This window comes from Hermetia illucens, chromosome 6 (assembly GCF_905115235.1).
Source record: "Hermetia illucens chromosome 6, iHerIll2.2.curated.20191125, whole genome shotgun sequence".
In the NCBI taxonomy this organism is placed as follows: domain Eukaryota; kingdom Metazoa; phylum Arthropoda; class Insecta; order Diptera; family Stratiomyidae; genus Hermetia; species Hermetia illucens.
The window spans coordinates 74,627,210-74,641,555 of record NC_051854.1 but is presented as its reverse complement, the minus strand read 5'-3'; the positions used below and the strand labels follow the sequence as shown (position 1 = coordinate 74,641,555).

The 14,346-nt window shown below is 44.2% G+C and overlaps 1 protein-coding gene across 1 annotated transcript in view; it reads left to right on the top strand.

Moving 5' to 3' along the window:
* Positions 1 to 12,109: 12,109 nt before the first annotated feature.
* The window catches only part of LOC119659291, a 76,611-nt gene continuing 74,374 nt past the window's right edge, over positions 12,110 to 14,346 (top strand). The window contains exon 1 of the mRNA XM_038067303.1: positions 12,110 to 12,443. The gene's annotated coding sequence lies outside the window, so the exon portion shown is untranslated. The remainder of the gene's footprint in view (positions 12,444 to 14,346) is intronic.

Sequence of the window (14,346 nt, the reverse complement as noted above, 5' to 3'; positions counted from 1 at the left end):
TGTGTTTTAATATTTGTGCGTTTAAATACTTTACAGGTCTCGAGGGTTTGTTCTACTGCCTCGTAGAAGGTGTCCTCCTCCAACTCTGTAGTCTCCTCTGTAGAGGTCTGAACGTTAATGAGGCTTATATTTCTAAAATTGCCTCGCAAGCATAGAGTGAAGAAACCCTCTCCGAGCACATGTTTTACTGGATGGCCGCTATAATATATGGTGTAGCGACTTTTCTTCAGGAAACCGGTCCCTGTCCAACGCATCTCCTACAATGCTGTTACATCAGCCTTATATTGGGACAAGGTATCGGCTAGCTGCTTGGCAGCTCCTTCTCTGTACAGGGAGTGAACGTTCCGTGAGCAAATACGCAAATCGTTATGCCGTTGTCGTTGTAAACTCTATCCTGTCCGAGGCTCATTTCGTAGCTTCGTAACGTCGGTTTTCGGTGTACGGTTGTCAGTCCTACTCAACACCAACCTATAAGACAATTTATTCCGTTTTTAGGCGCCGTAGGCTAACCTTCATTCTTTTCTGCACTTTTTCATTAAGAAAGAACTCCCAGCGATCCCAGATAAGGTTTGGTAGTAAAGCTGTTGCTGTTGGTTCAGCAGACGTTTTGTGCTCCATTGCGGGTACCAATCCACGTTTCGTTCTGGGACCTAAGCTATCCTTTGACCCCCAAAATATCTTATATTTTCAATTAAAATCCCTCTAGAAAATTTGGAGGACGTTCTTCTTACCTGTCTTGACCTGTGGCAATTACATTTAATTACTTTCTTCATGTGTCAGGAGACTTGCCCAAGGTATCCAGTGTCTATATGAGTAAATTAGTCCTCTCCTGAAGTAGAATCTTTCACCTGGCGCCTTTATTTTTAGTAATCGTAGAAGACCTAAAACAATTAAGTATTAGCCCCTTTAGTTTATTTCATAAAGTTCAATCAACCTTTGTCATCATCCTGCAAAAGTCTAGGCATAATTTAAAAATCTTCTTCTCTTTCCCGAAACTTTACACAGCAAAACACTTTACGCTCAGAGTAATGGTCACACTTCTGCAAATATAAACTGATCCATGTCTGCGTTCCAACTCGCTGAGAACTAGACAACTCAAATACACATTCCTTTACAGTAAATTCATTTGCCAGACCACGCATTAGTCCTTTCGTCGTCTGCAATTGTATCGTTAATATCGCAATCCCTGCGGGACGTTCAAGATAAACAACCACCCCCAGAATCACCAAATCTACTTGTTTGATTGCTTCTCAGTCGTAACAGTTCCGAAGAGGCCACAGCTCCCCCACCATTCACCTGGTATGTATTAAATCTCCGTAAGAGCAAGAGGGTTAACAACAGGTGTGTGCTTCGTCCTGATGCTCTACAGTTCAACGCAAACAGGTGGTTTTACCTTAGGGGCTCAGGGATAGACACGGGTGGACTTGAAACGAGAGCAACCAACCGGTGAACGTTTTTTTCAACTCTTCATTATTGTTTCTTTGGCTTGCAGCCTGTTTGCAACTTTTCAGCCTAGCAATTTTCCTTCTCGTCCTTGTGCTTCGTCGTCTCGGCCTTCCAAGGTCTTTTTCAGCTCCGACGTCGACGGTGATGTATAGGAAATGCCTGACGGCGGAATCTCAACCGAGTGAAAAAGAAATATTTCTACAAGTGACATGATGTGGCTGGATGGTCCATGGACCACATACGGTTAGCTTTTTGCCTCTCCCTTACAGAAGATAAAGTTGAATGACGCGGCAGGAGTGCGAGTTGGAGACCGTCGGGGGGATGGATGGGGGTGGTTGCTTGAGAAATGTTAGAATTTAATCCATTAAAGCGAGCAATGACGCTTGGCTTTTAGCGAGTTCAACTCTGTGCAGATAGTATTTTCGGTCTGAATGCATCTGATTGCAGCGAGTTCTTTTATGTGGGCAGACAATAGTGCGGCTGGCACTATAGATATTAGATATGTACACTTCTGCGAGATGCTTGTATTAAACAAAGATGTTGAAATTACTATCAGCAGTTTTCGCTTCATTTTTGAAAGTGCTTGAGAGGCATTCTTTTCGTTTTCGCAGTTATTCCCCCCTCGCTGGCTGGTAAATAGCTTTCCATCAGGTTCTACCACAATTTAGGGTGCATGCGCGTCAAGGAGGATGGTATGCTTTGGTACAAATGTAGTGTATCGGTACAATTTTTCTTAATTTCATAACAGAAACCATAATCGGATTATTCAATTAGTAGGGTCAGACGAAATGGTTGTTGGAAGCACCTGGTTTGCGCGGAAAGCGGTCCACAAACATACGTGGGCTTCTCCAGACGGGACCACTTTCAACCAAATTGACCACGTGTTGATCGAACGCCGCCACCTCTCAGCCTTGATGAATGTCAGAACATATAGGGGGGCCAATATAGACCCGGATCACTATCTTGTTGGCATGGTGCTCCGAGCTCGAATAACAATACCACCTAGAATCCCCTCTGACAATCAGGTGAGAGTGAACACTGAAGCCATTCACAACAGAACGCTCCGCGACACCTATAAGAGGGAAATGAATGCCGCAATAACTGCAGTCAACAGAGGACTTGGAGATGAAGCATCAACAAATGATCTTTCACAATCACCTGAAAAACGTTATCATGGATACGGCCACAAGCATATTTGGCCCCAGCCACAAAAGGAGTCGGAACGGTTGGCTTGACGATGAATGTAAGCTAGCAAGGGAACGCAAGAATGCCGCATACCGAGTGATGTTGCATTCTCAAAGAACGCGGACACGCGCAGAGACTTATCACGAACTCCGTCCAGCGGAGAAGCGACTTCACAGACGAAAAAAGGAAGCCTGGGAGAACCAACAAGTCTGTGAACTAGAAAAGTACAGGGAGCAACCGCATCAGGCGCGGAAGTTTTACCAACAAGTCAGCAGGATGAAGCCTTATACACCTCGATGCTTATCCTGCCGCGACAAGGATTTTCCAACAGAATGGGCATATTAGAGTGATGGGTTAAGTACTTTGATGAACTACAGAACTATCAGAACATCGGCGAGTTGGAGGTCCTGCCAACTGAAGACGACGGACAAATACTGCCGCCACCAAGTATAGAAGAAACAGTCAACTCATTTGCTAAAAAATCATAAATCGCCAGGAGACGATGGAATTACAGCCGAATTGGTTAAATATGGAGGCGACCAGTTACACCAAGTGGTTAATCAACTTGTGCTCAAGGTATGGGACAGCGAATCAATGCCTGACGATTGGCAACGAGGCATTGTCTGTCTCTTACATAAAAAGGGAGATATCACATAGTGCAGCAATTATAGAGGTATCACGTTGCTGAGTACCATCTATAAGATATTCTCCGCTATCTTGCTAGGCCGGAACATCATTGGCCCATACCAAAGAGGCTTGCTTCACTGCAAGCAAATCAGCAACAGATCAGATTTTCTCTCTGCGGACAGCAGTTACACCATCTATTCATCGACTTTAAAGCCGCCTACGATATCATGGCCAGGATAAAACTATACACGGCCATGAGGGAATGCGGTATCCCGACGAAATTGATAAGACTGACTAGGCTGACCCTGACCAATGTGCGAGGCCATTAAAAGCAGCAGGATCACTCTCAAGACCATTCGACATCAACAACGGTCTACGACAAGGGGATGCCCTATCATGCGTCCTCTTAAACCTGGCCCTCGAAAAAGTGATCCGTGATGTTAATGTAAATGGAAGAGGTACGATCCTCTTCAAGTCCACCCAATTACTGGCCTATGCTGACGATATCGACATCATGGGAAGAACCACCCGGGACGTACAAACTGCCTTCATCCAGATCGCGCGGGCGGCAATAGGCGCGAGATCTTGGGCTGCACATCAATGAAGGCAAGACAAAATATATGGTGGCAGCGTCAGCGCCGAAGACGAACCAACCAACAACATCAAATCGCACTGGTCAAACACGAACAAGAATAAGGATAGGAGAATACAACTTTGAGACCGTTGACAATTTCTCCTATCTAGGGTCGAAAATCACAACCGATAACAGCTACGATGATGAAATCCGCGCACGTTTGTTGTCAGCTAACGGAGCCTATTTCAGCTTACAAAGACTGTTCTGCTCGAAACGTCTCACCATAGGGTCAAAGCTCTTACTGTACAAGACTATGATCTTGCCAGTCCTCATGTATTCCTCGGAAACTTGGGTTCTTAGCAAGAAAAATTGCGAACTCTTGGCCGCGTTCAAGAGAAGAATCCTCCGAAGAATTGTTGGCCCCCTACATGAGGATGGACGATTCCGTGGCCTACATAACGACGAATTCTATTAGCGATACCATGACCGTCCGGTTGTGGATAAAATCCGGCTCAATAGGTTACGGTGGGCGGGTCACTTAATCCGTATGGATGAGGATGATCCCACCCGGAAAGTCTATAAGGGCAATATCTATGGTAGAAAAAGAAGACGAGGCTGACCCTGCCTAAGATGGAGCGATGGCGTAGGTCAGGACGCCAGATAGCGTTTAGGGATATCGAATTGGTGGACCTCGGCGCAAAACCGGGATGTCTGGAATTCCTTATTAAGGCAGCCCTAGACCGGATACTGGTTGTTGCGCCGTTGATGATGGGAATCGTAATTTGGTGGGCTTAATTTCAGCTCATATTTCGCCACATTGTGAGTTCCACTGTTATGATATCAGCAAAGGCAAACATTATGGCAGTCTGAAATAACGACTCATGTGATTTAGCCTTTAGCCGTGTCAAGCATAACAAACTTGTGTCTCTCAACTGAGATGCCAATCAGACTTCCAGAGAAGCTATCAGTTGTTTGTCTAGCCGATTCTAACTGGGGAACTCTAGGACAAGTTGACAATTTTTCGAACAGAAGCCTCCTTTTGTGGTGAATATCAGATTTAGTTGCATTCTATTCGGTCCTTCGTTGCCCTGTGGGTTGGGGCTTCAAAATACACTTAAAGTCTTCCCTGCCAAACTTTGAACTTTATTGATAAGAATTTGACTGCCACAAAAAAATGCTCTTTTCTCGGGTGTTATGCAGGTCACCAGCTATGTCCCGAAGGGGCATCTTAAGATCTGGTTCTATTGAGCGATGGGAGTGATGGCAGGCATGACGCGCTCGAACTTCAATATCGAGCGACCCCGTTGTCTGGCCAATAATTTCAGAAGTGTATACCGCATCACGCAAGAGCTTGCATTTAGTGGCAAATCTTTCGATGGTCCTGTATATGCATAAGCTTCTCCAATACATTCGTAAGTTCGATACCATTGACTGTGAATACCATCTATTAGATGTACTGTGCTCTGATCGCTATCCAGTCTATTCGAAAATCGTTCTTGTGAGAGTATACAATTAGCTGCCCGTCGCCCCCCAAGCAGACGACCAGGGTCAACGACCAGTGTCGCTTGTTGTTTTCACGGAAAACCAGAATCTTCCACCATTCACACCGTGCCAGTCAGATCGGCGAGTACGCTTCATGGACAGATACCAAAACTAGAACTGGAAAGCAACATGCTTTCTCGGTTGTGGCCCACCGAACCCTCATCCTCGGGCAAACACCCAAGTTGCAAAACATATGACTTGCGGTTTTGTCCAGGGCAGAGACAACTCAAAATTTTAGACTCCAACTGTTATTTGCTCACGTGTTAATGGGAAACGACCATCAAACACCTACGCAGTTATCTTAACACCAAACTCAAGTTGAGACCGTTCTGTGCAAGTGTCCTTTCTGTGTTGGCATATGAGAGTAGCACATAGCAAGTGACTGCGACTGTCACTCAAAGATTCCCAGCTTTCGTCAAAATTTGTTTGCCATGAAAGACTTGATCGGTGCACAGGTTTGGCACATCGTACGCGATGTGATTGGCAGACGAAAGTGGCGGTGGATAGGTTACATATTAAGGAGGGGCGGCAATTTCATTGCTGGCTACGACATGCAGTAGAATACATTCTGCCAAGATGGGCGCCGAATGGGTCCCCCAAAGGGCACTTGGCGTAGCAAGGGAGAAAAAGGGGGTGTCGTTGGGGGAATAGAATTGCGTTTTAGGTAACCGCGTATGGCGGGGCGTAGTTGTGGTTGACGCGCTATATCCCATTAAGGGATAAGTGGCAACAATATATACTCGGTCGAATTTGCAGTTGCTGGCTGGTATAAGTAGGTGATCAGGACGCTGGTGTATGATTGTACTCCAGTTTAAGTAGAATGCAGCACTTAGGAAAACTCCTTGGAAAAGGCGCATATCCGATTCTCGAATCTACTACGCTAATTACTAAAACTCCTACTTGATGTTAATTTCGAGGTATCGTGTAGACAAGGTAGCATGGAAAAACCTCCGACAATAAGAAGGAACAGTATCGGTGACAGAATGCAACCTTGGTGAACTTCGCCTTTAGAGTTTCATATGTCGCTCTGAAAATAGCTACTAATTTTTCCGAAATGGCTTTCCTGGGGCGAACATTCCATAAGTGTGTTGATGTGGTCATTGCAGGGTGATCTAAAATAGAAACTAACCTTCTCTCTGTAACCTTTCTAGACATTCTTTACAAATACGCTTTTCATTTTCATCAATACGGGTGCCATTCTTCTCAATCTTTACGATTGTCCTTTCTCCTATCAACTAGGAGGGATCTCTGGTTGATGGGTGGGATAATTTCTCTTATGTTTAGAAGAGGAGTAATATGCGTATGTTTTGGCGTCTAGTTATTTCTTTCAGGATAGGTAGCTTCCGTAGATGTGATATAGTTGACAGAAGCGGTGGAATGTACTTTCCAGTTCTTAAGCTCCTTCCCATCGTGGACGAAAAGCTGACAGTTACAGCCTCTCTATTCCGAAGATTTGCCGCGGTATCAGTACTTTAGCGCATAACCTTCGCTCTCGCTTGCAGAGACAATAAAAATTTTCAGTCGTCTACAGTCGCCGATTTATTTCTTATGCTGCTCTTTCCACGTCTGTTACAGACCAAGGACATGACAGAAGGGCAGCAACTCATGCGGTCAGGCAGGCCATAAGGAGAACAACGGGAAACGAACAGGAGAGTTTTCTTTCTAAGTAGGGAACGTGGCGCGTCTGATGAGCGCAATACGTAAGCTGCTCGGTGCGGTGTTCAGTCTTCAGAGCAGAACTGGCAAGAGCTAGGACGCGGTTAACATAATCGGCATCCTACAGATAAGTATGCATCGGAGTGCAACTGCTCACAAACTATCAGCGCAGCACCAAAGCTGATCTAGTATTCATTAGTGAACAATACTAAAACAAGGACTCAGCTTCATGGCACTCCCACATATCGGTTCGGAATAGCACCTGCCTTAGCTTTCTTACTCAACGGTGAGGGGATGGCTTTGTCTGGGTTCGGTGTTTATGACTAACGTTTTTCTGTGTCAATCTAATACCGAATGAGACTATACCGGACTTTCGATGTAGGCTTGATGCTCTGGAGGATGTTATCTTAGGCACAGAGAGGCGGATCCTAGTGGGGGGTGACTTCAATGCCGAAACACTTAAATACCTCACTGGAGAGAAACGAATTCTCAAAACAGCTGCGAAAACAGGACTTGAAGTTTTAAACACCGGATCCACCCCCACGTTCTGGCGGCCAGGCTACGAGATAAGAATTTCCGATGGATAGAACCAGGGAAGTAGAGCTGCTGCCTAGTCAAGAGCAGAAGCTGCACGACCCAGACCTAGGACTTCTAGGGCTCAGAGTAGACAGCAACGCGCAGGAAAGCCCCATGTCGGAGGGGGAGGGCGATACTCCGACAGTGGAGAAGAGGTCCAAACAATAATGGAGCCAATGGCCAGCACTAAGATAGCCCAAATAAACCTTCATCATGAGAGAGCTGCATCTGGGGCAATTGCAAGGGCAAGTTGCAAGGAGAACATTGGAATAGTGCTGGCTCAAGAACTCTGGGTGTACCGGGGGCAGATTCGCGGTCTGCAAGGAGGAAGCATGCAAGTAATTTGAGACTCCTCTTGTGAAAAATCAAGAGCTTGCATAATTCTTAAATGTAATTTAAAATATATACATATGTCTTTCAGAGTTCCTGACCGAGGACCTTGTGGCTATTCAAATCTCATTGGAAGCCGGGAGGAACACTCGCGAGGCAGTCGTCGCATTGGGATACTTCCTAGGAGACGACATCCGGGTTCCACCGGAACAAGTCGCTAAACTGGTGAAGTACTGTGAGAAGAGGGCGTTACCACTTCTTCTCGACTACGATGCCAACGCCCATCATGAAGTTTGAGAAAGCAGCGACACCAATTGAAGAAGTGAGTACCTTCTTGAATTTATTCTTAGAAATAAGTCAGATATATATAACTTCGGGAACACTCCAGCATTTGTGACCAGCAGACAAAATTCTAGGAAATACTCTTATGAATGGGCTGGTCAGGAATTGGAGGGTCTCGGATGATCACAGAATAATCATATTCGACATTGAGGGTAACTCCGAAATAAAAAGAATAATAAAGAATACAAAGAGAACGGATTGGGAATCCTATGTAACACATCTGAGCAACAACATGGCCCACCTTCAAGGAAGCGGTGACATCAGGAGCGAACTAGAACTAGAGGCAGTGGTGGAAAACCTCAACACAGTCGTCATTGACGTATATCAGGCCAGCTGTTCGGCTAACACAGTTAAGTCATCAAGGGAGAACAGAGGTACGAAAATCCTTCAACCGGGCAAAATGAACCGGGGACTGGCAGAGGTACAAAAATACACTGACTGGTTATAGCAACGCGATCAGGGAAACAAGACGGAACAGCTTCAGGGAATTCTGTGAAGGGGTCGAATAGAAGCAACCAGGCTTTACAAGGCTGTAGCCAAAGACGGAGCAAAATCCTCCTTCTGTTTGAAGAAGGAATTTGGGACTTTTACTGAGAATGAGGAGGACAGGTTACACCTGCTTTTCAGAACTCATTAACCTGGGTCCTACCCCACGACGGCAGGGGACAACATTGTGCCGGACACCTCAACAACGAATAAAAGGGAAAGTAAGGAGAACTGGAAAGAAAGAAGAAAGGCCTAGGAATCATCTTAGAGTGTCTTCTGGGGGTGGTAACGGGCAGCATAGCCCTGGGATATATACCAAAGGCATGCAGACGGGCAAAAGCGGTCTTTATTCCGAAAGGGGGTAAAAAGGACCCTTTTCACCCTAAATCGTTCAGACCAATTTGCCGAACATCGTTCGTACTCAAAATGTCATAGACAACTATATTAGAACTAACGTTCTAAACCGTAACCCCCTATATCAGTGTCAACACGCTTACCGGGCAGTATGGCCAACCGAAACTGCTCTGTATCAGCTGATGGATATACTACGGGATGTCATAGAAACAATAAAATAGCACTGTGTGCGTTTTTGGATATCGAAGGAGATAACACATTGCACACAGAGATACAAAATGCCCTGATCCGTAAGGGAATGGGCTTTCTGGATTATCAAAATGGTAGACAGTAGGCAAATAGAAGTACCGACAGGTACAAATTCTATTGCCATGAATACTAGTCAAGGTTGTCCACAGGGTGGTGTACTATCGCCGCTTATGTGGAGTCTAGTAGTGGACGAACTCCTGGACGTGCTAACAAATACTGGTATACAGGTCCAGAGTTACGCGGACGACATTATTTTAATCTGTAGGGGTAAATATGAGGATACCCTATGTGATAGAATCCAAACTGGACTAAGGGTTACAAGTGCCTGGAAGGTGGGAATGCGGATGAATCCAGCCAAAACCACCATAGTACCAGTCACTAGGAGACGTAAGCTTGATCACCTAAGAGCCATAAGGCTACATGACATAGAGGTGAAACGAGAAACAGAGGTCAAGTATTTGGGAATTACGAGGGCTTTGATGACTTACAAGTCCATAACACGAAAAAAATGGGGTGGCAGCCCGAAGATACTACTTTGGATATACTACTTTGGATATACACTGCAATAGTAAGGACAATGATTACCTACGGGGCAGTAATCTGGGCAGAAACAACTGAACTCAGCACATAAGCCAGGGAATTACACAAACTCCAAAGATTGGCTTGTATGTGTGTCAATGGGGTAATGGAGGTCCTTCTGGGATTAACCACTCTCCAGATGCAGGCAAGGAGGGCAATATTCAGGATGGCTGGGAGTGTCAGTGAGGCGGGGAGCGGCCTAAACCGAAGGAAGATTGATATTCTTTCTAGGAGGTGTCCCGAATTACTGAAACCTAGGGATAACATGACACTTTGATAAGAAGTTTGAAACACGTTGGAGTAACAAGGCAAATTGGGAGTGTGTGGCTGTGACATGCGGCTTTAACCAGTAACTGATTATTTGGTACACTAACGGATCCCTCACAGCAGAGGGGGCGGGTACCGGTGTCATTGGTGCAAGGAAAAAGGAATTGGAGCCAATGGGTAAGTACATTATCATATTTCAGGCGAAAATGTTCACTATAGACCAGATGCAAAGATGAAAGATGTGGAAGTAGGGAATAGGCTTGCTTGAAACGCTATGATTAATAGGTACACTATAACCAGCAAAAGGGGCACAATAATTCTTTAAGGATGCGGCGGGACTTTCCCTTAACAGAATAATAATAACGGTTGACGTCAGAAATTCTGTAAGATGGGAAGATATTTTAGGCACGCTAGAGATCACTTTCCATATGAAAGGCTATCTCTTATGGATATTGTGAGATTATCTGAGCAACCACTTCATACTTTATGAGACTTTAGAGGGTCAGAGGAAGGTGGAGGTCACACCGTGGGTAGCGCAGGGTTCCATAATAGGACCGAACCTCTGAAACGCTTTCTATGATAGTCTGTGCAGACTTGACAGGCCAGAAGAGTCGCGCCTGGTCAATTATGCAGATGATGTCGCGGGGTTTTATGCCGGGTAGGCGGACGGGTGATTGTTTATTGTATCAACATTGCCATAGGAAAAATAAACCAAAGTAGTCATCCTGGCTAGCAGGCGACGTATCTTGATGGGTACAATGCAGTTTGTTCTGGTCTACGACAAAGAGGTATGATCTGACGCTCTTAGGAAGGAAGTATTTCGTAAGTGTCTTGCCTACAGAAATAAAGAGTATTGCAGGTAGCATCTGCGTACCACACGTTGCCCTTCTTTCTAAGGAGCACAAAGTCATATAAAAGTGCTAAAGAGGAGAATCAAGGGAGGTGGTTGCTCGTGAAGAACAACGTACGTAAATGGACTGCGCGGCTTATTGGCAACTATTCGTGGCTGAATCGGAAGCATGGTGAGACTTACTATATCCTTACCTAGCTCCTAAGTGGGAATGGAGATTTTCAGTCTTATTTGCACAATAATGGAAAGCTACGATCTCCTGATTGTGTGTTTTGCAGTGGGATTCCTTATGGAAAGTGGGATGGGATTCGTCAGAAACTCTATTTAAACAAAAGTGATATCTCTCCAAACAACATGGTCGTTGATATGCCGTGTTGCCTATTACGTTCGGGTTCCTTCTCGTTGCAAAAAAAAATGAAGCTCGGCCGGTTGAGGGGCGGATGGCAGGGGTTTCCTTGAACTAGCAGTTCGTTTCTCTCTCTTTCCTTCTCTTGGTGAAAGGAGTTCCTTGATTTGAACCGCGTTTCTTTGCGAGAATCCTACACTGTGCTTAACCCCAATGTCCTCCCTTTTCTCTATTCGTTATCGTTTTTGTATTCAGAGTGCTCTTTACATATATGTAAGGATATCTTGAGCTTTGTGAAAACATCTGCCAAAGCTGTCTAGGTTGTAGCGAGCGGAGGTGTGTCATGTTTGCTAGTTGTGACGCGCTTTTTAAACAAATTGGAAGGTCCCCTGGGAACTCCTTTCAAACCCTCTGGAAACCTGATCAATACATAAGCGGTTTCCATTTCTAAGGATATTTGACTGGTAAATTTAAGAAAGAACCTTTTGTTTAATCAATCAGTCATTGTCCGTGAATAGCGGAAATTCTCTGTACGAATATTTCTTTTCATTTCTAGGCTCCTCATCGCTGTAGCTGAAATCCTTTTGCATAGCTTCAGTACTAATTCCTTCTAGGTTTCAGTACACTGTGAAAGGATCCCTTCCTGAAGCAAATATTACATCTACCTTCTGAGCAGTAGTTTCATGTAAGGTTTGCTGTTAACAGATATATCAGTTCTGAGTGAATCGTCCTCGAGAGCAGGCGGGTTTTCCAATAACTACCCTCGTCGGATATCCGTGATTTTTACAGTGAAAAGGACATTTTAAGCATCAAGTGTTTTCCTTAGAAGTGTTTTGTTTACAAGGATGTTCTCAGTTAGGGTTTCGGTGATACTTAGGTGTGGTTAACGTGTTAATTGTTTTTGTGGTGGCAACTTTGCATGTGGTCAGTTTTGAAGGAAACTATTCTGCATTAAATTGTTTCCGAAGCCATGCATCCAGGGGTTCTGAATAATTTGGATCTTTAAAGCCAGGAAAGCCGCATCGATGTCCTAAGTAAGTTTTTGTCGACTTTGCTCACAATTTGCTGCACGAAAAGACTGCGTCTAAGCTTCTCACGTTTTCTCTCTTAATACGTATTCTGTCTGCGGGTTAGTGCCCGACAAACATTCTACAATATGTGTCCTCGCCATTTATCCCACACGAGAGTGTGAAGGCGACGTTTTTCGTCAAGATGCTATACGTGTTTTTGTTAAATGGAATTCAAGGATGTGGAATTTACAGTATTCGGAAGGAATTTCATCCGAGAAAAAGTGAATGGAGCATATCTTTAAGAATGTGATAAGAAGGCAACCGGAGGAGGGTGGTACGCACTTGCTGCTCTGATGAGATAGAATTTTTGGTAAAGGAGGATCGTATTAAGTTGGGGTGACAAATTTCTTCGAGAAGAATCGTATCGTTTTTCGCTGAAGTGGGCGATCCAGTATGGATGTTGAACCTTGCGTCGTTTAGTAACAGGGATTTCAAGCAATAACTGGAAGAGGAGATAATGGGGAAGTAGCGTATGTTACTAAGTTCAGCTCAAATTTCGCGTGTTTCGGGTAGGAAAAAGAAGGCAGAATGATGTAATTGACCCATCTCATGTGTCTTCTTTTTGATACAAAGGATTGAGTTTCCAATTAAGCATTCCTTTTCTATCAGCTCATCGTTTTCTGTTATGAAAATACATTTGTAACTCCCGAATATATTGCTTTTAACATTTAGTGAGGACTATTATCAATCTTCATCCCCACTTATTATTTAGGTGTTGATAAGGCTGTCTGTCATCATTTGGATTCCTTATGCTTCTGGAGTAGTCCTTGGGGTTAATTCAGTTGAGCTAATTTTTCTTAAATTAGCCGAGCACAGAAGTCGAGAAATTGGGGGTTGTAATTTTGTATCTATATGAGGTAACATTCATTAATGATCCAAATTAAATATTCATTACCATCATTAATTTATTGTTGGAAATTATTTCCATTATGTTCAGCCCTTCATCGGGGATGGATAGTGAGCATGACTACCATTTGGGTAGTAGCGCTTGTACTTGAGGGCAAAAGTCTGTTGGTTAAACATAAACACGTTAATCCACACGTTGCAATCTATCTAACCCATAATATCTGCTCTTGACTTAGGATTAGGTGTTCTTGCGGAATGATGGTGTTTTACCAGAATCTATGTAGTTATTTGCTTCCATAAGGATTTCAAAGTAAGGATGAAGAGCAACAAGATTGTCATTAAATCCCAAAGTGTAGAACTGACCTTTTGGTTACTTTTTGGTTGAAACTCTGAGTAGGAGAAGTATTCATTTGCTATGAGTCTGACATTTAGTATGATTATGACGCTCACGCACTGCAATGTTTTTTCTTTCTGACCAAATTATCTTTATCAATCTGAATATGCATAGATGGGGTTTGGTATGGAAAAATAACATGAAGGTTTATTCCGGCGGGAAGGGAGGACAGTAATCGCGAATACCGAATTTCGCCGAAAAGATACATATGTATATTGCACTGAACAATGCATAATAATTCAGGATTCATACAGATACTGAGAATGCCACATATAAAAGAAAACCTTGGGGGGGGGGGGGCATTGCTTTTATAGGCAAATCTCCATGCCTTAGCTGTTGATGAATCATTTTCAGTTCAATTACCACTCTCCGTTGATTCCAACATAAACTCCACTATATTTCCAGGTGTTAAGCGCCTGTCTGTCATCGCCTATAGCCTAGTTCCTTGTGGTTTACTTGCCTGTAAACCTTGGGCACTCAAATACAATATGTTCCGTATTCTCAGCCACGTTACCCCATCTTGGTGACTCGTCGTGTCCAAATAGATGTAGATGTAAGCCCGATAACTTCCACGTCCACTTAAAAACTGTATTAGCTCGTAGCTTAGTTCCCCGTGGCTCCTTCCAT